The 23,374-nt window shown below is 37.3% G+C and overlaps 2 protein-coding genes and 1 long non-coding RNA gene across 4 annotated transcripts in view; 1 reads left to right on the forward strand and 2 right to left on the reverse strand.

Annotated features, from left to right (window-relative positions):
- The window catches only part of LOC106505750 (uncharacterized), a 742,696-nt gene extending 735,556 nt beyond the window's left edge, over positions 1 to 7,140 (reverse strand). The window contains exon 1 of the transcript XR_014824346.1: positions 7,009 to 7,140. The gene's annotated coding sequence lies outside the window, so the exon portion shown is untranslated. The remainder of the gene's footprint in view (positions 1 to 7,008) is intronic.
- The window catches only part of KCNMB2 (potassium calcium-activated channel subfamily M regulatory beta subunit 2), a 313,395-nt gene extending 301,919 nt beyond the window's left edge, over positions 1 to 11,476 (forward strand). Inside the window, exon 6 of the transcript XR_014824341.1 lies at positions 11,345 to 11,476. The gene's annotated coding sequence lies outside the window, so the exon portion shown is untranslated. The remainder of the gene's footprint in view (positions 1 to 11,344) is intronic.
- Positions 11,164 to 23,374, reverse strand: part of LOC106505751 (uncharacterized) — a 40,663-nt gene continuing 28,452 nt past the window's right edge. Inside the window, exons 1-2 of one of the 2 annotated variants that reach the window (XR_014824378.1) lie at positions 13,184 to 13,314; positions 11,164 to 11,388 (exon numbers count right to left, since the gene is read on the reverse strand). This is a non-coding gene — a long non-coding RNA (uncharacterized LOC106505751). Of the gene's footprint in view, positions 11,389 to 13,183; positions 13,315 to 23,374 lie in introns of those variants that run through there. The other variant, XR_002337761.2, reaches the window with a different exon arrangement.

The raw sequence follows: 23,374 nt of genomic DNA on the forward strand, positions 1-23,374 counted from the left end.
TGAACTTTCTGGAAAATAATTCAAAAAATAGAGAAATATTGGTTGATACTAATTTTAATTATAAAGAAGACAGGAAGGAGCAAGGGAGAGAACAAAGGGAAAAACATATTTGAAAAGACAATATCCTGAAATTAAATTTTGTGTAAACTAATGAATTTATTATCACTCCGATGCTCACCCAAGAGACACTTGATTCCATAACAGTCAACAGGTTTTTCAACCTTAGCTTCAACCTCTTTGGAGTGTCACTCATGGCCTGTGATGAATATGCAAACTATGCTTATCTTAAGCACAGAGAATGATTAATTAGCCATCCTTCCACACTGCAAAACATTAGCAAATAGTTTGGTTTTCAATCATAATATTTATTGTATGTGACTAAAAATGAATACATCCAATTCAATAAAAATCAGTCTTATCTCTATGTTCCCAACTAGGACTAGACATATGTTTTCCTGCCCTCTTTCCCTCACAAATATATCAGGGATCTATGGAAATTCCTCAGCTGAAGGAACAAAATCCTTAGTGTTAAAATAGTCAGTGAATAAAAAAAAAAAATCTTTGTTATACTGAATTTAAAATTAGCTTCAAAGAAATAGTAAGTGAAAAATGTCCTCTATATAACTCTATGAAACATGATCAACTTCAGTATAGTGTCTGCCTGGCATATAACAGATGCTTATAATGTACTTGGTTTAAAAAAAATTGAAGGACTTATTAAGTTATTCCAGGCTATGATATCCTGACATCATATGCAGAGGACACCAGGATGCCAAGACATGTGGCTGGACAGCTGAGCAGTTTTCTGGTTTGCACTTCCAGACCCTGTCTCACATGCCCCAAAAGGTCTAAACACATTTATCTCCAAGCTTATCCAAAGCTATGGGTTAGAGTACAGCTATAAAGTGGGCAAATAGCCTTCTGGTAAGATCCACAGCAAAATCAGACCATCCCCAAGAATAATCTCATATACCTGCCGCAGTGATTATTTTTTGTTTGTTACCCAGTATTATTTCTAAGTAACTCTAAAATACAGCTAATTTTTGCTACCTTTCTTCTTCATTTGCAAGGAGTGTTTGGTGGATCTATGCCAGACTTAAAAACCTGGAATATCAAAAAAAACCCTTTTTTTTAGGGCTGCACTTGTGGCATGGAAATTCTCAGGCTAGGGTGCGAATCAGAGCTACAGCTGCAGGCCTACACTACAGCCACAACAACACCAGATCAGAGCCACGTCTGCAACCTACCCCACAGCTCACAGCAACGCCGGATCCTTAACCCACTGAGTAGGGCCAGGGATTGAACCTGCTGACTTATGAATACTAGTCAGATTGGTTTCCACTAAGCCTCAACAGAAATTCCCACAGAATATCAAAATTAGATGTTTTGGATATTATAGTCCTTTTACTTCCCAAGGCTGAACTACATACCATGGAGGAACCTGATAAATAGGGAATTCAGTCCCCCTTGTGCCAATGCATTCCATTTCTGGAAATCTTTGGCCTTTGGAAAATTTTGAAAAAGAGCTTCTACCTACTAGTCAAATTCCACCCATTGAGACCAAAAGTAGTCATTCATACATCTGATAGTCCCTCAAAGACAGGCATTATGGATGTAAACAACAAGAGCTTAATTTCCAAAATATACAAATAGCTCATACAACCCAATCAAAATAATGGGTAAAGATCTAAATAGACATTTCTCCAAAGACGTATAGATGGCCAACAGGCACATGAGAAGATGTTCAAAATCCCTAATTATTAGAGAAATGCAAATCAAAACTATAATGAGATACCACCTCGCACCAGTCAGAATAGCCATCATTAAAGCGTCTACTAATGCTGGAAAGGGTGTGGAGAAAAGAGAACCCTCCTACACTGTTGGTGGGAAGGTAAATTTGTATGGCCGCTGAGGAAGGCAATTTGGAGTTTTCTCAAAAACCTAAACATAGAGTTTCCATATGATCCAGCAATCCCACTCCTGGTCATCTATCCAGACAAAACTACAATTCAAAAAGATGCATGTACCCTTATGTTCATAGCAGCACTATTCACAACAGCCAAGACACGAAAACGACCTATATGTCCACTGACAGACAAATAGATAAAGAAGATGTGATATATACAATGGAATACTACTCAGCCATAAAAAAGAATGAAATTATGCCATTTGCAGCAATATGGATAGACCTAGAGGTTATCATAGTAAGTGAAGTAAGCCAGAAAGAGAAAGACAAATACCATATGGTATCACTTGTATGTGTAATCTAAAATATAATGCAAATGCTCTTATCTACAAAACAGACTCATAGACATAGAGAACAGACATGTGGTTGCCAAGGGGGAGAAGAGATGAAGGATGGATGAATTGGGAGTTTAAGATTAACAGATGCAAACTGTTATATGTAGAATGAATAAACAACAAGGTCCTACTGTGTAGCACAGGAAACTATATTAAATACTCTGTGATAAATGATAATGGAAAAGAATATGAAAATTAATGATATATACTTCAAATATTGTTAAATATAGATGATAACATGTATATGAATCACTATACAGCAGAATTAACACAAATCAATTATACTTCAATAAGAACATTTTTTAAAAAAGCAAATATATCAGAAAAGCAAATGAAAATGAAAACATTCAAGCTGGAAAAAACAAAACAAAACAGGCATTATATCCCATGATGATTTTCTCTTCTCAAATTTCAGCACTGCATGAAATTTAAGTTTATTTCCCTAAAGCACAATTTAAAGTCCCTTCACTATCTTGGTCACTTTCCTCTGAATATGCAGAGATTGCTTCTATCCTTAAAATGTAAGAGCTTTCAATAAATGGTGCTGTAACAACTGGACATAAAAATGCAAAAAAAAATTACATTGGACACAGATCTTACACCCTTCACAAAAAATTAACTCAAAAGCTATCATAGACCTAAATGTAAAACACAATACCATAAAACTCCAAGAAGATAACATAGAAGAAAACCTAGATGACCTTGGGTATGGCAATGACTTTTTAGAGACAATGTCAAAGATATGATCCATGAAAAAATAATCTATAATTTGAACTTCATTAAAATTAAAACTTCTGCTCTGCAAAAGACAGTAGCAAGAAAATGAGAACGCAAGACACGGACTGGGAAAAAAATATTTGTAAAAGATACATCTGATAAATAGCTGTTATCCAAAATATACAAAGAAAATTTTAAACTTAACAATAAAAAAAAAAAATGATTTGAAGTGTCTGCTGCGGCTCAGCAGGTTATGAACCCAACAAGTACACATGAGGATACGGGTTCAATCCCCAGCCTCGCTCAGTGGGTTGAGGATCCAGTGTTGCTGTGAGCTGTGGTGTAGGTCACAGATGTGGCTTGGATCCCACACTGCTGTGGCTGTGGCATAGGCTGACAGCACCTCCAACTCGACCCATAGGCTGGGAACTTCTATATGCCACAGGTGCAGCCCTGAAAAGAAAAAAAAAAAAGATTTACTTTAAAAAATTGGCCGAAGACCTTAAAAGACACTTCACCAAAGAAGAAATACAGATACCAAATCATCAAATGAAAATATGCTTATGTTCGCATGTCATCAGGGAGATGAAAATTAAAATAATAGCAAAACACACCTGTTGAAACAGCCAAAATCCAGAACACTGACAACACCAAATGCTAGCAAGGATGTGGAGAAACAGGAACTCTCATACATTGCTGGTGAGAATGTAAAATAGAACAGCCATTTTGGAAGACAATTTAGAGGTTTCTTTAAAAACTAAACATACTCTTACTATACAATCCAACAATTATTTACCCAAAGGAGTTGAAAATGTATGTCCACACACACTAAAAAAAAAAACTGCACATGGATATTTATAGCAACTTTATTAATTAGTGCCTAAACCTAGAAGCAACCAAGATGTTCTTCAGTTAGATAAAGAAACTGTGGTACACACGGACAATGGACTACTATTGAGCATTAAAAAGAAATGAGCTATCAGCCCATGAAGGAAACTTAAATGCACGTTACTCTGTGAAAGGAGCCAATCTGAAAAGGCTACCTGCTGTATGATTCTAACTATATGACATTGTGGAAAAGGCAAAACTATGGAGAAAATAAAAAGGATCAGTGGTTGCCAGGGAGCGGGGTGCAAAGAAGAGGGTTTTTAGGGCAGTGAAAATACTCTGTGTGACATTATAATGATGGATATGTGTCACTATACATTTATTCAAGCCTATAGAATGTATCAAGAGTGAACCCTAAGGTAAATAATGTACTTTGGGTGATATTAATCTGTCAATGTAAAATGTATCATTCTAATAAGGGATATTGATAACAAAAGAAGCTAGGCATATGCTGAAACGGGGATATAAATCTTTGTACTGCTGTCTCAATTTTGTCATAAACCTAAAACTGTTCTTAAAAAAACAAGGTCTTTTTTTAGTAATAGCCAAGAGACAGTCCAAATTGCTTATAATTGAATTAAACATGATTGCTATCTCTATCTGACCTATCATATATCCACTTGCACTCTATGAGCATATTTGTTCTATTGTTCACAACCACAGAACCTTCATGGTACTCACTGCTGGTTAAAACTTAGTTTTCCCCACCAGTTATTGAGGCAGAGTTAAGTACTTTGGATTAGATTTACTCACAAAAGAGGTAAAATGTCTTTGCTGTAAAACATGAATTTTTCACATTCTTTCCCCCATTCTAAATGTCCTTTATATGTGGCTAGAAAGAGCCTAGTTTTAAATATACTATGTTACTTAGTTTCAACTCCTATGGATCTTAATAATACAAACTCCTCCAGTCTTTGAAATTTCAGACTAAAATGAGTCACCACAATGTCATCACCATAATAGCCACTTTCTAACAAAATAATATATATTTTTGAACCAATCTTTTACCATTTAGTAAATAGAGTAAGCCCCAAATGTTTAGCAGTGAAATCAGCACAATTATTAATTTCATAGTGCAGTTAATGTAATAGTTATTTGCAATGCTGTGTGCAACTTCGGAATGACACATCTGAAAGATAACCTTTTGGAAATGTTCTGCAAGGGGTATGCTGACAAGTGTATAAAAACCATCATGAATGCCCTGTTCTAGGACTCACATCTAAAGCTTCTAACTTATAATAGTAAAATTTATTCTCACGTTAGGCAGAAGAGCACTTTCTTGGTCCTTAAGTGAAGACCATCTGTTCTTTAACTTGCTTCATGAAAAACATTCCATGGTCAAATAAGCACATACTATATGCTCCTTTTAGATATTTACTACACTCATTAACTTTGGTGTTTAACAGCGTTAGCAGTATTTTCTAATTTCGTTTAATTCTGAAATCTTCTACACACCAACCCCAGTACCCATCAGCATTCCACAGACCTGCAGAATATATTCTGAGGAAAATGTTTGCCTCCTGATGTTTTTTTACCTGCTTATCCTGGTACTATCACTCAGAGCTATATATCAAATATGTTAAATCCTCCTCCACTTGATGGACTTTCAAGTAACTGTACTCATACTCCTCTAGAACCCTCCTGAGCTGGCTGAACGTATCTAAGCATTCTTCTATAAATAAGATGGCAACGTAAGTGTAAAGGAAGGAAAATTTAAGTGGAACCCCTAGTGACTTTAGATGCACAGATGATCTTTAAATCCTTGAATCTTCCTGGTACAACCAGAGAGTTTCACAAAAGATACCAGAGCAAAGGAGTGTCAGCTGACAGTCCCCCCAAAACTAACTGAAAAACCCAGCAATTCTCCAAGAGAGTGAGCAGTGGGGATACTTCTAGCAGTGGTTTATTAGATTAATTCATTTCCTCTGGAAAAAACACTTCGGGAGGCAGCACCATTTACCTTCTCCCACTATGAAGACCCAAGCAAAAAAAAAAGGGGGGGCGGTGGTAGGGAAGAACCTGATTACTATTCAGGTTGGGTTAGTTGAACATTTCCAGATTGTTTAATAAAGAAGACTGTTTCAAAAAAGGGTGAAACAGCCAACTCTAAAAACCTTTTATTCAGTATTAATGAAAAGGAACACTGAATTGCATAGCATGAGCAGTCTTTTTCTCAACTACACAGAAATGTGTTTGGGAAAAAATCTGCTGGGGTTTTCTTCTGTCTTTGTGTATTTTTGCCCTAGCTGCTCTGAGAAAAGAAATTTTAAAACCATGGGTGGCTTTGTTAGTTTTTCAGGAGGTGCAAAGCAAGGGGGGCCGGGGGGGGGGGGGCATGAGCTTTATAAATGAAGGGAAGGTTTAGAGAGGAAATATAGCTTAGAATCCAACTGGACACGCTCTCCAGACCTGTGCAGGGCTTTTACAAAGCTCTTGATGGATTAGTTCTATAGGTAACATAATTCAAAACAGATGAGATAGGGCATGTGATAGTAAAGTTTCTTGAAATAACTTTTTGTCTGAAGGCAGGATTCTTTCATTTGAGAATTGCAGAGTGCAGGTGAACTGTAAATATGAAAGACCATTTGGAGTTCTTTTAGACTTTACCCTTCAGTCAACCAAATAAAATTAAATATTTAATGAAATCTCAGTCAAAGTCCAACCAATGCAAACAGAAAAAAGCGCCAAGATGATTTTTAAACTTAATCCTTAACCCTAGTCACTCACCCAGGGATATTGCTAATGGTGTGACAAGTGAAGCAGGGGAAAAAGTAAAATCTGAGGCCATGAAAGCTCATGTATACTTAAAGCTGCAGTACTACATCAAATACATTTTAACCCATCACAGACTACACTGGGCAGAAAGGGTTGACTAATGCAGTGGGTAGGTGGAGAAAAAGCAGTGTATTAGATTTACACTGTGAATTATTAAAGAAGGTCTGACTTTTTTCATATTATGCTTTTGGAACAAAACATTAAAATAACAGAAAAACAAAACAAGTAAAAAACCTCATACCCCCCCCAAACCCAATAGACGGAAGAGAGAGGGAGAGTAGTCATAATTAATGGCCCATTATATAACGCCCTCACATGATTTCTCACCCTGGATTAATGAAAGAGCCTCTTCCATGGGACTCCTTGCCAGCACTCCAGTCCACTGTAATTCATCTTTCACACCACAGCCAGTGTGATCTTACTTGAACATAATCACTTCCTTGCCTAAAGATCTTTGCTGGCTTCTTGCTGCCTGGGAGTCAAGAACTAACTTACTGGTTTGGCATTAAAAGTCCATCTCAGTTTCCCCTTGTTCCACTTCTCCTATCTGGACACTTGCCATATCACCCTCGCCCCACCCTCACCATTCATTTAGTGTTCCATGCATGTGAGCTTATTTTATGTCTGATACCTAAGTTTTTATATCGGTCTTCCTCTCTTTTTAGATTGCCCTTCCTCGAAGCCCTCCCCTGGGAATTTACTCATTGATCCAAAGTCTGTTCAAGTGTCATCATTTCTATGGTGCTTTTCCTGGCTCTTCTGAGCCAAATTAATTGTTTCCTTCCTATTTCTCAGGGCACCCTAAATAATAATAGATGAAAATCATAAGTAGTGACTATAGACCAGGCATGGTTCTATGCACTTTTACTCAATTTAACCTTTATTTAATCCTCACAAAACAAAGAGACCAGTACTATCATTAATTACTACTATCCACATTTTCCAATAAAAAAAACTGAGGCACAAGGGCTGTGTTTTGACCAAGGTTATTTGGCCACTGAGCTTCAGACACAGGATTCTGACACAGGCAGCCTGGCCCCATAGCATTCCTTCTTGACAGTGCCACCCTACCATCACCAAGACTGAGTGAGACTCCTGGGATCAAACTGAGAGGAAGTCCAGGGCTCAACTAAGTCAAAGAGATTCCCTGAGGCAGGGGCAAATTAAGATTGCTTCTCATCAAAACTGAGAAAATAAGCAGGGCCAAGAATTGAGGCCTGGGTATGCCAGGCAAACCAAAGAAGAGAATTACAAGTTCTACAAATCAAGGGAGAAATGCAGAGATCAGAAACTGAGCTCTAAAATCAAAAATCAAAAGCTGGTTCCAGAAGCAGAGGATGCCTTATTCACCCTTTGTCCCCACAGTTGAGCTCTGTAAATGTCTTTTGTTCAAAAAGATGCAAATAATCTACCAGTGTGTTTCAAACTTCCTATGGGAGAATCAGGCACCTCCTTTGAGAGTTTTTTCATTCCCCTACTCAGAATTCCAGAGGTCAAACCAAACATGGTTCACCCAGCCTCTTAGCAGACCCCAAAAATAATGTAACCAGAACTAAAGTCTTTTGTTTATAAAGCACAGACTACTGACGTGTAACTAACACCAGCTTACTTGTCATTTGCTCATAATTTGTTTTTCATTTCAGGTCAGAACACACTGAAATATCCTCAGCACTAATTTTTCTTCCCTTTATGGCCCCACTCTCTGCAAAACTGCTTTTCTCCTCCACAGATTTAAAGGAGACAGCACATTTTTTTCAGAAAGCAACCCAAATGCCTTCTGCATGTTGAAGATTTCCTTTGTCAACTGGAAGTTGACATTCTGTGAACCAACTCAAACCCTGACTGGTTGTAATTATATTCATTTCCCAGGGTAGCTACCACTAATATTGGTAGCTCTAAATTCTTTTCTTGAGGACTTTCTATGTGACTTTACACATATTATCTCATTCAACACCATGTGAGAGGTATTCTGATCCCATTGCACAAATGAGAAAACTGAGGCACAGAAATATTCACACACTAGTAAGAAACAGAACTATTTTTCAAAATTTTTTATTAACGTATAGTTGATTTACAGTGTTGTACCATTTTCTGCTGTACAGCAAGGTGACCCACTCATACATATATATACTTTTTTAATATTATTTTCCATCATGGCCTATCCCGGGAGATTGGATGTAGTTCCCTATACTATACAGTAGAACCTTATTTTTTATCCATTCTAAATGTCATAGTTTGCATCTACTAACCCCAAACTCCCAGTCCATCCCACTCCCTCACGCAACTGCTCCTTGGCAGCCATAAGTCTGTTCTCCATGTCTGTCTGTTTCTGTTTTGTAAATAGGTTCATCTGTACCATATTTGAGATTCCACATATAAGTTGACATCATGTGGTATTTGTTTTTATCTAACTTTTACATCACTTAGTATGAGAATCTCTAGTTGAATCCATGTTGCTGCAAAAGGCATTATTTTGTTCTTTTTTATGGCTGAGTAATATTCCATTGTGTATATATACCACATATTCTTAATCCATTCATTTGTCAGTGGACATTTAGGTTGAGAAACAAAAATTTTTTTTGGTCTTTATTTTTTTTAGGGCTGTACTCACAGCATATGGAAATTCCCAGGCTAGGGGTCGAATTGGAGCTATAGCTGCCAGCCTATGCCACAGCCACAGCAATGCCAGATCCTTAACCCACTGAGTGAAGCCAGGGATCAAATCCACATCCTCATGGATACTAGTCGGGTTCATTAACTGCTGAGCCATGATGGGAACTCTAAGAAACAGAACTATTAATACCAGGTCTGACTGCACCATACAGTAGTGCTACCCTACATTTCCCAGTCTCCATGCAGTTACCCTGGAGTCATGTAGCCAATGTACTCTAAGCAGAAAAAATTATGAGCAGATAACAGTGATGTGTGTCACTTCTGAGCTGAGGCATTTAAGGGTGGCAACCCTGGGAGCCAGGAGTTGAGGTGAGATGAGAGAATCTCAAAACAGAGAAACCCTGGATCCAGGGGATACTAAGTGGAAGAAAGTAGCTGTGAGGGGTCCTGAGATGCACATCAGACTTTCTGAAAGCTAAAAACAAACTTTAGTCATGGTAATCCCCATAAGACTCCAGACAGTTTGTGGGTTTATTGTTAATGAATACAGACTCCAAATCCTGTGTTTGCAACCCTAAAATTGCAACTTCTTCTGCCTTGTCTTTTCAGAGCACTTAGCTCTGTGAAGCAGAGGAAAGAGGAAATAAGTACATCTAAACATTCTCATTTTCTTCAGCAAAGTCATGGGAATCAAGTGCTTGTGAAGCAGCAAGGTGGGAACCATGAGTTGCTCATGGACAACTTCACAACACACTAGCAGAACCAGTCATGAGGGATCCCACAGACTGTCTTAGAGCAAGAGAAGCAAATGAACTGCAGCAGGGCTGTGATGATTCTGCTCCAATAAAATCCTCCCCTTTTTGCCACTCACACTAAATTTACATCTTGGATGCAACATTAATAAATGTCATGATACACTGAGGACTGCCATACACTAGAATACCAGACTCCACATCCAAGAAAGATTTTAAAGAACAACCGAATAGCCTTTAGAAGATGTGCATGTTCTCTCATCTATTTCAGGTAGTTTTGACTTATTCTTGGTACACTAGAAGAGGGAATTTCCTTCTCTCAATCCCTTTGAATTTAATCATCTTCTTCTCCGTTGTCTTTCCAATGCATTAGCCAAAATGATATGTATGCTCTCCTTCCAGCAATATTAAACTTGGAAATAGTAAATGTGCTTGCCTTCTCCCAGCAACTTCACCCTAGTAATTTACACTACTCACACAAATTCAGCTTTATATACATATATGCTCATGGCAATATTGTTTATAATAGTAAAAAACTGGAAACAACCTGAATGTCCGTCAATAGTAAACTACTTATATTATGATATTTTCCTAAGAAGGAGTTTATAGCCTTTAAAATGACTTTGTAGCTCTAGACTTATTGACAAGTAGACCTCTATGTCAGGTTTGTGAGTGGAAATTTAAATTATAAAAATATCTATGGTGTTATTCTGTTTATGCAAAACTGTCTGCCTCTGCGTATATGTGTTTTTTGTTTGTGAATAGAGAAGGCTTAAAGGAAACATTCCAAAATATTAATAGAAGTTCTCTCTTCTTAGTAGGTTTTGGGGTAGTCTTCTACTCTTCCTTATGCTTTTCTACACTGCCTCAATTTTTAAATGTTCGCATAGTATATTTACAGTCATAAAAATAATAAAGCTGCTTTTATTTTGGGGAAAATGCTAAAACTATATCTGAGCTATTACCTTCCAACCTACTTTAAAGCACAAAGTGACACTAATTAAAAGAAACAGTTTGCTTTCCAGAGATCAGGTCTGCCTACAGTTTCCACACTAAGAATGGTACCTGGTAATTACTCTGACACTGTTCAATGAAAATAATGATGAGGATTCAAAAGCACATTGGAAGTAAATTTATTCTTTGATGAATGTTCACATCAGACTCTCACATTCAGATGTGAAGGTGTATTTGACAGAAAGAAGACATATAAATCCATTTCAATATAAATTTCAAGTTTTTAACTTCCTGTTGCAGAAGTGAAGTTCGCAAGGTAATCAAGGTTTTCATTCTCTGCACAGATCTTCAGCACATGTGGGCAGATGTTTTGGCGTCAAGTCATCGGCTGTCACAAAAAGGAAAAATACAAGAAAATAAAAGAAAATAAAAGAATCTCCAAATTGTATCTGTCAATACCCCCAAAACCATTTCAGGTAAGATAAGTATGATATAAGATTTCCTTAAGTCTCTCACCTGGTTAGTAGAAGTTTTGTCAAAAGGAATTTAATAAAAGATGATGGAAATACACTGTCAACTCTCTTATTTAAAAAACTGAAGCAAGGACCACAACTTAGTAATTAAGATCGAAAGAATGGGAGAATGATAGTAAACAGGTGAATGACTTTGATTTTTTTAATTTATTATTTAAAGTATAGTTGATTTACAGTGTCCCTTTTCTAATATTATCTTCCATCATGGTCTAGTCCAAGAGATTGGATATAGTTAACTGTGCTATATAGTAGAACCTCATTGCTTATCCATTCTAAATTTGAAGTAATTAACTTCACATTTTCAATAAATTTCAGTGTAATAAAAATGCATTGGAATGGTGATATCATGGGAATATTCTACCAGGAGATACTATTAATAAATTTGATTTCAGGGCTGGCCCATCCCTTGAACATATTAGATGCTCAATAAGAATTAACTGAATGATTCAATAAGTGTTGTGTGTCGTTCAGAAAGAGATTAGCTATGCTGCTGTAATAAATACACCCTAAAATATCAGGGGTTAATACAATAGAGATTCATTTCTCTCTCAAGTCATGGTTCAGTGTAGTTGAGTGACAATTCTGAAAGTTCTCATCTAAGTAATGACTCAAATCTAAGATTCTTCCATATTACAGCTTTTCACTTAGGCTATATACCCTAAGATTGCCACAGAAGGAGAAGAGAGGCTGGGAAATCAAAGGCAGGGTTTTATAGAGAGACCTGGAAATGGTATATACCATTGATACCCATATTTGTTTGGCTAGAATTCAGCACATGTTTTTACCTTGCTGCAAGGAAGGCTGGGAAATGTAGTCTGTCTCTCTGTCCAAAAAGATAAAATGAATTGCCAAGCATGCCATATGCTGACATATTTTACATTATTTTTCTAGTCTTTTTAGAACACATCATATACTAACTTGCTTTCTTAGAAACAATAAACATTATACTCTTTTCGTGTGCCAAACTTACAACTGCAAGTATTACTCACTGTTGTGAGCTAACATACAGACCTGGAAGTTATAGTGCTTTCCTTTCTCAGTGCTCCCACAGTTAGTCATTCACATTCATACTTGATAATGCATCATTCATTGAGCCTTTGCTTTGATCCCCTCTACCATCAATCACTCAGTCTGGGTGCTCACTCACACTCTCCTAGAAGATCTCTCTGGCTCCATTCTGACCTCACCGACAACTAAGCCATTCCATTCACTGCCTCCAAGTGATTCATCCTAGAGCATGCTTCTGCAAACAATGAAACAACAAGCCTTCATCATCCAAAGAGATAATAGTGTTTCCCTTTATCTTTCCAATTGCCTCCTCACTCAGAATAAAGTCAGGTCCAAACCCTTAACTTTCATAAAACAAGATATACCTAACCTGATCACCTTCTTTAATATTCCTTTTCAGCCAATTGCATTGCATTTCCTTCCCCATGGCATTGCTCATTTCATATTTCCTGTCTGAGATGCTCTCAGCATCTTTTATAGTTATCTATAATCTACATATCCTTTAACAATCCTTAACATTCTGTTTTAATCTCATGTTCTGTATTAGATAGGTAGCATTTGGTATTTTTTTGTCACCTTTGTGACAGAAAAATACCAAAATCTCAATGGTTTGACATAAACAGAGTTTAATTTCTTGCTCACATTAAGTCCAAATTGGATGCTCCTGATTGTCAAGTGGCTCCTCTTCATGCAATGATCAGAAACCCAGGAACCCAGGCTCCTTCCATCTGATTGCTCTGCCATTGCTCTAACACTTGGCTTCCAATGTTGCTGCCCCAGAAAGAGAAAGCACATGGAGGATCATGTATAGAGGATTATATAGACTATGACTATCTATGGCACACAGCATGCCTATTAATTTCCTGTTGGCTAAAACTCATTTACATGGCCACATCTAAACTTGCAAGGGAGTCTGTGGGCCCAGGAATAAGAGAAAATGGGTTTGATAAATAGCTATCAGTGTCTGTTGAACTTGCTTGTGACTTCTTTCCTGAGAAATCCAATGCTCCATAATTCCTACTTCCTCAGAACTTTTCTATTAGTTTCTGGTACCATATAGACTGTGGTAAATTGGGTGTTGTTGTTTTTTTTTCTTTAATATATTTCCTTTCCATATAAAATAAACTTTACGGCAGAATCTGTGCTAAATATTTTTTCATATCCCCAGCTATGAGAATATTGTCCAGCACACTATAATAAGTGTTCAACTGTGTTGAATGATGAGAATGACAATAGAGCCCTTAGGAGCCACTAAGGTATGCAGAGTCTTTTCCCTGTACACTAAATGGCCCAGGCTGCTATGAACAGGGAGTTCCTGGCCCACACTTCTGGTTTTCCTTTCTTTTGTCCTACAGTCATATTTTAGCTCCTGTTTTTCACTGCTTCCAGTGTGTTTGTTTCTTCCAATCAGCCCTCCTTACTCTACTTATAACTTACTGTCTCTGCTCTGCTACCCAGTGCTTTTTAAATCTTAGCAATGGATTTTCTTAACATTTTCTCATCAGATGTTGAGGGTTTGAACCAAATTCTATGAACTCTTTACTAGGTGATATACTAACATTTTCTAATCTTAAAAAAATATACTGACATTTTCTAATCTTAAAAAATTACCAACACACCTTAGCAATAAACTTTCTATAAAGAAAATTGTCCCTGAAGCCCCCAAGAAAGGAAAAAATAATAACAGAACAGTTCAGGTTATGACAGGTGTGGCATTTGTCCCCCAGGGAGACTCTCAGTAAACATAAGTTCCCCTCCTTGTCTCTACATTACCATTTGCTCACTGAAAGGCACTCCAATGGTCAAACTTATCTTAGCTTTCTTAATTATGGCACGAAGACTATTAATTTAGTCAACAATTAACACTTAGCTCTTCTCAACAAACGAAGGTGAGGAAGAAGAATAGGAAAAGAAAAGAATTTTGAGAGCTCTGTGAATAATAAAATTCATAGTTGACGCAGATTTAGCAGTCTTTTCATAACATTCTTGTTGTCCCCATGGAAATTCTCCATCCTAAGTAGCTCGCAAAGCCTCTTCTGCATTAAATGACACTTTGAAATAGTTTAAAACAAAGCCATAAAACTACTTCAAAGTGTCATCATAGAGAAATAATGACTAGTCACAAATGTTCATTCAAACAGCCTTCAACATAAATACAAACATCTCATTCTAAAAGGAATTTAGAAGGGTTTAGTCATATATTTTTAAGTAAAAATGATACTCTTTTACATGTTGAAAGTCTAGGAATCAAATTATTTCCAAGAATATTAAGGTCTGTAGGTTCAGTGAAAAGTTCCATGTGCCAAAATTTATATGATTGTATATGGCAATGTTTACAGAATTGTGATGCTTAATTAATTTCTGTTCCCCTGGATCATCATTTTATTGTCACCTTTGATTAAAGTGCTTTGAATTAAATGTTAATTAAATATAGTTTTAAGCAAATTTTCTTTAAGCCATACTGACCTCTAGAGACATAAAGGGATTTCAAAGATTCTCAAGTAAAACTAAAATCCACCTTCACAAAATCAGGGTGAATATAATAAAAGGATTTATTTTGGGGTGTAAGGATGGACTATCCTCTGAGCTCCAAGCTACACTCCATTGACTAAGCATATTTCATTGCTCATTATTAAATTTCACTGCAAAGATAAAAAGAAAAAGGCAAAGAGAAAGACTAGAGCTAAAAGGAACTTGAAAATAATTGAAATTGTGCAAATATATGTAATGGAAAAGACAGTGACCTATGCATCCAAAGATCTGAGTTCTGGTTCTGTTTCTTCTGCATAATACCTGTGTGACCTTGGGCAAACCACTTTCCTCCCTCAGTCTTCATTTCTCATCAGATAATGAGGGTTTGAACCAAATTCTATGATACTCTTTACTAAGTGAAAACTAAGATATACTAACATTTTCTAATCTTAAAAAATTACCAATGCATCTTTAAAAAAAAAAAAACTCCTTCTATTAAAGATTCAGTAACTAGACTGATTGATCAGGGTAATACATTACTGATGAAGATGACTGCATTGGTTTCCTAGGGCTGTGCTAACAAAGTACCACAAACTATGTGGCTTAAAACAAGAAAAATCTATTCTTTCACAGTTCTGGAGGCTAAAAGTCCAAAATCAGGGTGTCATCAGGGCTGTGCTCCCTCTGAAACTCTGCATAGAATCCTCCTTTTCCTCTTCCTAACTTTTCATGGCGGCATTCCGTGGCTGCATCACTCTAATCCCTTCCTCTATGGTGATACGGCATTCTCCATACATATCTCTCTTCACATCATCTTATCTCATTTGGGATGCCAGATATATTGGATTAAGTGTTGGTCCATGCTACCTTAGTATGACTTCATTTAACTTAATTACATCTGCAATGATTCTGTTTCCAAATAAGATCATGTTCTAAGATATTGTAGTTAGTCTTTCAACATATCTTTTTTTTTTTTTTTTCCCACTGTACAGCAAGGGGGTCAGGTTATCCTTACATGTATACATTACAATTACAGTTTTTCCCCCACCCTTTCTTCTGTTGAAACATGAGTAGCTAGACATAGTTCTCAATGCTATTCAGCAGGATCTCCTTGTAAATCTATTCTAAGTTGTGTCTGATAAGCCCAAGCTCCCGATCCCTCCCACTCCCTCCCCCTCCCATCAGGCAGCCACAAGTCTCTTCTCCAAGTCTATGATTTTCTTTTCTGAGGAGATGTTCATTTGTGCTGGATATTAGATTCCAGTTAAAAGTGATATCATATGGTATTTGTCTTTGTCTTTCTGGCTCATTTCACTCAGTATGAGATTCTCTAGCTCCATCCATGTTGCTGCAAATGGCATTATGTCATTCTTTTTTATGGCTGAGTAGTATTCCATTGTGTATATATACCACATCTTCCAAATCCAATCATCTGTCGATGGACATTTGGGTTGTTTCCATGTCTTGGCTATTGTGAATAGTGCTGCAATGAACATGCGGGTGCACGTGTCTCTTTTAAGTAGTTTTGTCCGGATAGATGCCCAAGAGTGGGATTGCGGGGTCATATGGAAGTTCTAAGTATAGATTTCTAAGGTATCTCCAAACTGTTCTCCATAGTGGCTGTACCAGTTTACATTCCCACCATCAGTGCAGGAGGGTTCCCTTTTCTCCACAGCGAAAAGGGAGGGACATAATTCTTAACAGTGGTGATGGGGAAAATATATAGTCAGAGAAACTGGAAAATTTTAAAAGAGAAGCAATGTCACTTGCAGTTCAGGTCACTTGGGGCCTGATATGTATAGGATATGTATAATGAATTGGACAGGATATGTATAATGAATTGCTTCCTCTTGAATGATGTCTTTACAGGAGAATCCTATGGCAAGGAAATATTTATTCAGTGCAGAAACAACACAACCTAAATCTGACAAAATTTCTCAGACAAGATCCTGGTGTAGTAGGAGTGGTTCAGGATAGCTATGCTTCTGTGTAGCAAAGACTCAAATTCAGAACCTGGGCCTCTGAAGGTTTGTCCTACAAAGGTTAATACTGTGAAGAACCACTGAAATCCAACCGTTCCATTCTGAATCAAAAAACTGTTAAAAAATGTTTAGAAATTTAATTTCCTTTTAAATTTTGATAAATGAGTAGGAAATAGAGAAGGTAAGCCTGCAAACCCTTGTCATGTCAGATAGCAAGGTAACTATCAAACACTACCTAGATCATGTCAAGAGGACTTGGGAACCAGAGTGAAGGGACTTGCACTGGCCAAAAATGGAAATTTGTGCATCAGTAAGAAAACAGTACAATGAATTAAAACACATCAAAATCCCATATGTTCCCAAAATACTTACAGAAAAAAGCCTTCATTGGTCCCCTTAGGGAATGATAGGAAACCAACTCATTATTTTGAAAGTAAAAGGAAAGAATCAGATATTGATTCTGCCTTCATTACTCACCATTTTATCCAAACTGTGGACAAGATGATGCTCCTCTTTAGAGAAGTATTCTAGCTAGTAAATGAAAAGGAAAGATAAAATATCATCTCTTTAAAAGCCCTGATGAACTAAAGGATGCCAAGAGGTACAATAAGGACACTCTGCTAAAAAACACTTCTAAATATCAATAAATTATATATTCTCAATGTGCCCCATTTCTGAAAGATAAGAAAACACCAAGGTATTAAGAATGCAAACAGGATGTAAACATTTCACTGACCAATCACAGCTAAATGATTTAATCTGTTATTTTATCTCTGCAAATTGTTCTGAATGAGCAGCAAAATGGCAATCTGTGAGCCACAAAGTACTAGATCCACAATTGTGAAAATGTGTTCCTTATACCCAAATGAAAATAAAAATTTGCAAATGCTACCAATTTAAGAAAGGAGTCCCACACACATACACACTCCATACACAACACGCACACAGTTGCTTCCTGTACTTTTCTGAGATCCACTTTGAAAAACTGCAAAAGTAGCCTCAAAATGGGTGGTGTGAGGAGGGCAATTAAATACGGTAAACCACAAATTACACAAATCTCTAGAAGACATTAAGGAGAGAAAAAAGGAATTAGAAGGATATAGTCAGAGCCAAGGATGTACCAGAACCCAGAGGGTGCAAAATCATCAAACAAGCAAGAAATATTTATGAAAAATAGACAACCACACACTACATTTACTCCCCAGGCTAAAGTGAAGTCTGTCAAAGCCAGTGCCTCACCTATTCACACAGATACCAGTCAAGATCCCCACTCCATGGTGACCCTCATGGCATAGCCGAGAAACCTGCTGTAGCCCCATAGTCATCAGTCACTGATGGAATGAGAAATAGAGGCTTAAGGATATTATTTATAGAGAAAAAGGTAGCCAGAAAAAAGAACTAAATAGGGTAACTGAGGGAGAAGAGAGAGGTGGTAACAGAGGGGGAAAGAACATACTAAGTAGAGGGACAAACGGAGATCAAGAGAGAAGATGGTTTACATCTAGGTACTGCAGGTTTTTCAGCAATGCTAGGCTTCATAGTGTAAAGAAGGAAATCAATGAGAGATGGTGTGTACAGAGAAGAAAGCAGAGGCCTGAGCGTGACATCATACTAAGGAGAGTTTGAGCTTTCTCCTGAAAGTTCCAAGCACTTTTGAACACAACATAACATGTTTAGATATGTATTTCAGAAACATGACTCTGGCTTCTGTTTGGAGATTTCTGGGGAACAAGGCTGGAGAGATGGAAACCACTTAGGCAGCTGCTGGAATCTTCCAGGACTAAAAGATAATCCATTGCTAAATGGAGAAAGTGGCAGCTGAGGTGGAGGAATGCTTTTCAAATTTCAGAATGCGTTCAAATCACCTGTAGGGCTTGTTAAAACACTGGGTTCCGTGGGCCTCAGACTTTCTTATTTAGCGTATCTGAGATGTGTCTGAAGAATTTGCATTTCTAATAAGTTCCCAGGTGATGCTAATTCTGCTGGCCCTAGAACCACTGGACTGTAGGAACAAAAGCAGTATTTGAGAGTAAATAGGGTTCCCAGACCAAATTCCAACATGTGCAAGGGTTTCCACACACCAAGAAGCCATTCTCAGATGCCAGCAGAGTTTCTAAGAATTCAACTCAATTCTGACACTCACTACCCAGAAACAGAATCAGCTTCCACAGATAAAGGGCTCAGTCCCATAAGACTGTTCTCCAATTTGGTTACCAGTTACAAGTCCATGCTGTTACCTGTACTTTTTCTCTTTTTTTAAGTGAAGTATAGTTGACTTACAATGTAGTATTAGTTTCAGGTATGCAGAAAAGTGATTCAGTTATACATATGCATATATCCTTTCTTCTTCTTGAGAAGATTTCCCTGTGCAATACAATAAGTCCTTGTTACTTGTTTTATATGTAGTAGTAGGTATATGTTAATCCTAACATCCGAATTTATCCCACCCCCAACAGTTTCCCCTTTGGTGACCATAAGTTTGATTTTAAAATCCCCATGAGTTTGTTTTATAAATAAGTTCTTTTATATCATTTTTATTGGATTCCATGTATAAGTGATATAATATAATATTTGTCTTTCTCTGAGTTATTTCACTTAGTATGATAATCTCTAGGTCCATCCATGTTGCTACAAATGGCATTATTTCAATCTTTTTTAAGCCTGAGTAATATTCCATTGTATATATGTACCACACCTTCTTTATCCATTCCTCAGTTGATGGACACTTATGTTGCTTCCATGTCTTGGCTATTGTAAATAGTGCTGCTATGAACATTGAGGTGCATGTATCTTTTCGAATCATGATTATCTCTAGATATATGCCCAGGAGTGGGGTTACTGGATCATATAGTAGTTCTATATTTAGTTTTTCAAGGAACCTGCATATTGTCCTCTATAATGGTGGCACCAACATACATTCCTGCTAGGAGGGTTCACTTTCCTCTGCACCCTCTCCAACATTTATTTTTTGTAAACTTTTTTTATTAGAGCATAATTGATTTGCAGTGTTGTGTCAATTTCTGCTGTACTGCATAGTGACTCACTCATATCTATATATATTATTATATAGATATTATATATATATATGTAACTCTTTTTCTCATGTTATCTTCCATTATGTTCTACCCCGAGAGACTGCTTATCAATTCTAAATGTAATAGTTTGTATCCATCAGCCCCAAACTCCCCATCCATACCACTTCCCCCCTGGCAACCACAAGTCTGCTCTCCATTTCTGTGACCTCTTTCTGTTTTGCAAATAGGATCATTTGTACCATATTTGAGATTCCACATATAAGTGATATCATATGATATTTGTCATTCTCTTTCTGACTTACTTCACTTAGTATGAGAGTCTCTATTTGCATCCATGTTCTGAAGATGACATTCTTTTGTCCTTTTTTTGGCTGAGTAGCATTCCATTGTATTTATGCACCACATCTTCTTAATCCATTCATCTGTCATTGGACATGTAGGTTGTTTCCATGTCTTGGCTATTGTGAATAGTGCCACTATGAACATAGGGGCGCATGTATCTTTTTGAAGTGTAGTTTTGTCCAGATACATGCCCAGTAATGAGACTGTTGGAGCATATGGTAGGTTTTTTTTTGTTTTTTTTTTTTTGTCTTTTTGCCATTTCTTGGGCCGCTCCTGCGGCATGTGGAAGTTCCCAGGCTAGGGGTCTAATCGGAGCTGAAGCCGCTGGCCTACACCAGGGCCACAGCAACGCGGGATCCGAGCCGCGTCTGCAACCTACACCACAGCTCACGGCAACGCCGGATCGTTAACCCACTGAGCAAGGGCAGGGATCGAACCCGCAACCTCATGGTTCCTAGTCAGATTCGTTAACCACTGCGCCACGACGGGAACTCCCTGGTAGGTTTTTTTGTTGCTGTTGTTTTTTTTTAGATCTGTACCCATGGCATATGGAAATTCCCATACTAGGGGTCTATTCAGAGCTGCAATTGCTGGCCTATGCCATATCCACAGCAATGCAGGATCCAAGCCACATCTGCAACCTACACCACAGGTCACAGCAGCACTGGTTCCTTAACCCACTGAGCGAGGGACTGAACCCACATCCTCATGGATACTCTTTGGGTTCATTACTGCTGAGCCACAATGGGAACTCCTCATATGGTAGTTCTATATTTAATTTTCTGAGGAACCTCCACACTGTTTTCCATAGTGGTTGTGCCAATTTACATTCCCACCAACAGTGTAGGAGGGTTGCCTTTTCTCCACACCCTCTCCAGCATTTGTTATTTGTTGACTTGTTAGTGATGGCCATTCTGACCAGTGAGGTCATACCTCATTGTAGTTTTGATTTGCATTTCTCTAATAATTTTTTTCATGTGCCTATTTGCCAACTGTATGTATTCTTTGGAGAAATGACTGCTTAGGTCTTCTGCCCATTTTTCAATTGGGTTTTGTTGTTGTACGAGCAGTTTATTTTGAAGACTAGGCCCTTGTCTTTTACACCATTTGTGAAGATTTTCTCCCATTCTATGGGTTGTCTTTTCATTTTTTTTAATGGTTTCCTTTGCTGTGCAAAAGCTTTTGAGTTTAATCAGGTCCCATTAGTTTATTTTTGTTTTTATTGTCATTATTTTAGAAGGTGGATCAAACAAGATGTTGCTATGACTTACATCAAAGAGCATTCTGCCTATGTTTTCGTCTAGGAGTTTTATAGTATCTGGCCTTACATTTAGTCTTTAATCCATTTTGAGTTTATTTTGGTGTATGGTGTTAGAGAGTGTTCTAATTTCATTCTTTTACATGTCGCTGTCCAGTTTTCCCAGTACCACTTACTGAAGAGACTGTCTTTCTTCCACTGTATGTTCTTGCTTCCTTTGTCATAGATTAGTTGACCATAGTTGTTTGGGTTTATTTCTGGGCTTTCCATCCTATTCCATTGATGTATATTTCTGTCTTTGTGCCAGTACCATGCTGTTTTGAAGATTGTAGCTTTGTAGTGTAGTCTAAAGTCAGGGAGCCTGATTCTTCCAGTCCTGGTTTTCTTTTTCAATATTGATTTGGCTATTTAGGATCTTTTGTGTTTCCATACACATTTTAAAATATTTTGTTCTAGTTCTGTGAAGAATGCCCTTGGTAATTTTATCAGGATTGCATCGAGTCTGTAGATTGACTTTGGTAGTATAGTCTTTTTGATAATATTGACTCTTCCAATCCAAAAGCATGGTATATCTTTCCATCCATTTGTGTCATCTTTGATTTCTTTCATCAGCATCTTATGGCTTTCAAAGTATAGGTCTTTTGTCACTTTAGAGAGGTTTATTCCTAGCTATTTTATTCTTTTTGATGTGATGTAAAGGGGATGGTTTCCCTAATTTTTCTTTCTGATCCTTTATTGTTAGTATATAGAAATGCAATCAATTTCTGTGCATTAATTTTGTATCCTGCAACTTTATCGAATTATTTGATGAGCTCTAACAGTTTTCTGGTAGTGTCTTTAGGATTTTCTAGGTATAGTATCATGTCATCTGCAAACAGTGATAGTTTTACTTCTTTTCCACTTTGGATTCCTTTTATATCTTTTTATTCTCTGATTGCCATTGATAGTCTTCCAAAATTATGTTGAATAACAGTAGTGAAAGTGGACATCCTGGTCTTATTCCTGATCTTAGTGGAAATGCTTTCAGTTTTTCACCATTGAGAATGATGTTATCTGTGGGTTTGTCATGTATGGCTTTTATTATGTTTAGGTAGTTTCCTTCTATGCCCACTTTCTGGAGAGTTTTTATCAGAAGTGGGTGTTGAATTTTGTCAAAAGCTGTTTCTGCATCTATTGAGAGGATTATATGGTTTTTATTTTTCAGTTTATTGATGTGGTGTATCACACTGATTGATGTGCAGATATTGAAGAATCCAGGGATGTAAACTTTTTGATGATGGCTATTCTGACTGGTATGAGGTGGCACCTTATTGTAGATTTGATTTGTATTTCTCTAATAATTAGTGATGTTGAGCATCTTTTCATGTGTGTTTCCTATGCTTCTATCAGAGGTGCCCATGACCTCAGGTTGAGTTAATCTGCTAAATGGCTCACAGCACTCTGGAAACCTGTTTACTCACTTGATTGCCCATTATAAAAGGATACTAAAGGATACAAGTCAATAGCCAGACAAAGAGATAGGTAGGACAAGGTCTCAAACAAAGGAGCTTCTGTGCTTGTGAAGCTTGGAGCCCGGCAGAGTAGCAAGCAAAAGCCTTTGGATTCTCTGGTGTGAAAGCTCTCTAAAAAAGGGAACAAAAAGCTATTCTTTTCAGTTTTTATGGCGGTTTCATCACATAGTCATGATTGACTAAATCATTGTCCAGTGGTGATTGATTCAACCTCAAGACCCCATCTCCTCCCT

The sequence above is a fragment of the Sus scrofa genome, chromosome 13 (assembly GCF_054392235.1).
Source record: "Sus scrofa isolate SSC_HxYL_T2T_F1_AM1 chromosome 13, Sscrofa_HxYL_maternal_Yorkshire_Landrace_v2.0, whole genome shotgun sequence".
Lineage (NCBI taxonomy): Eukaryota > Metazoa > Chordata > Mammalia > Artiodactyla > Suidae > Sus > Sus scrofa.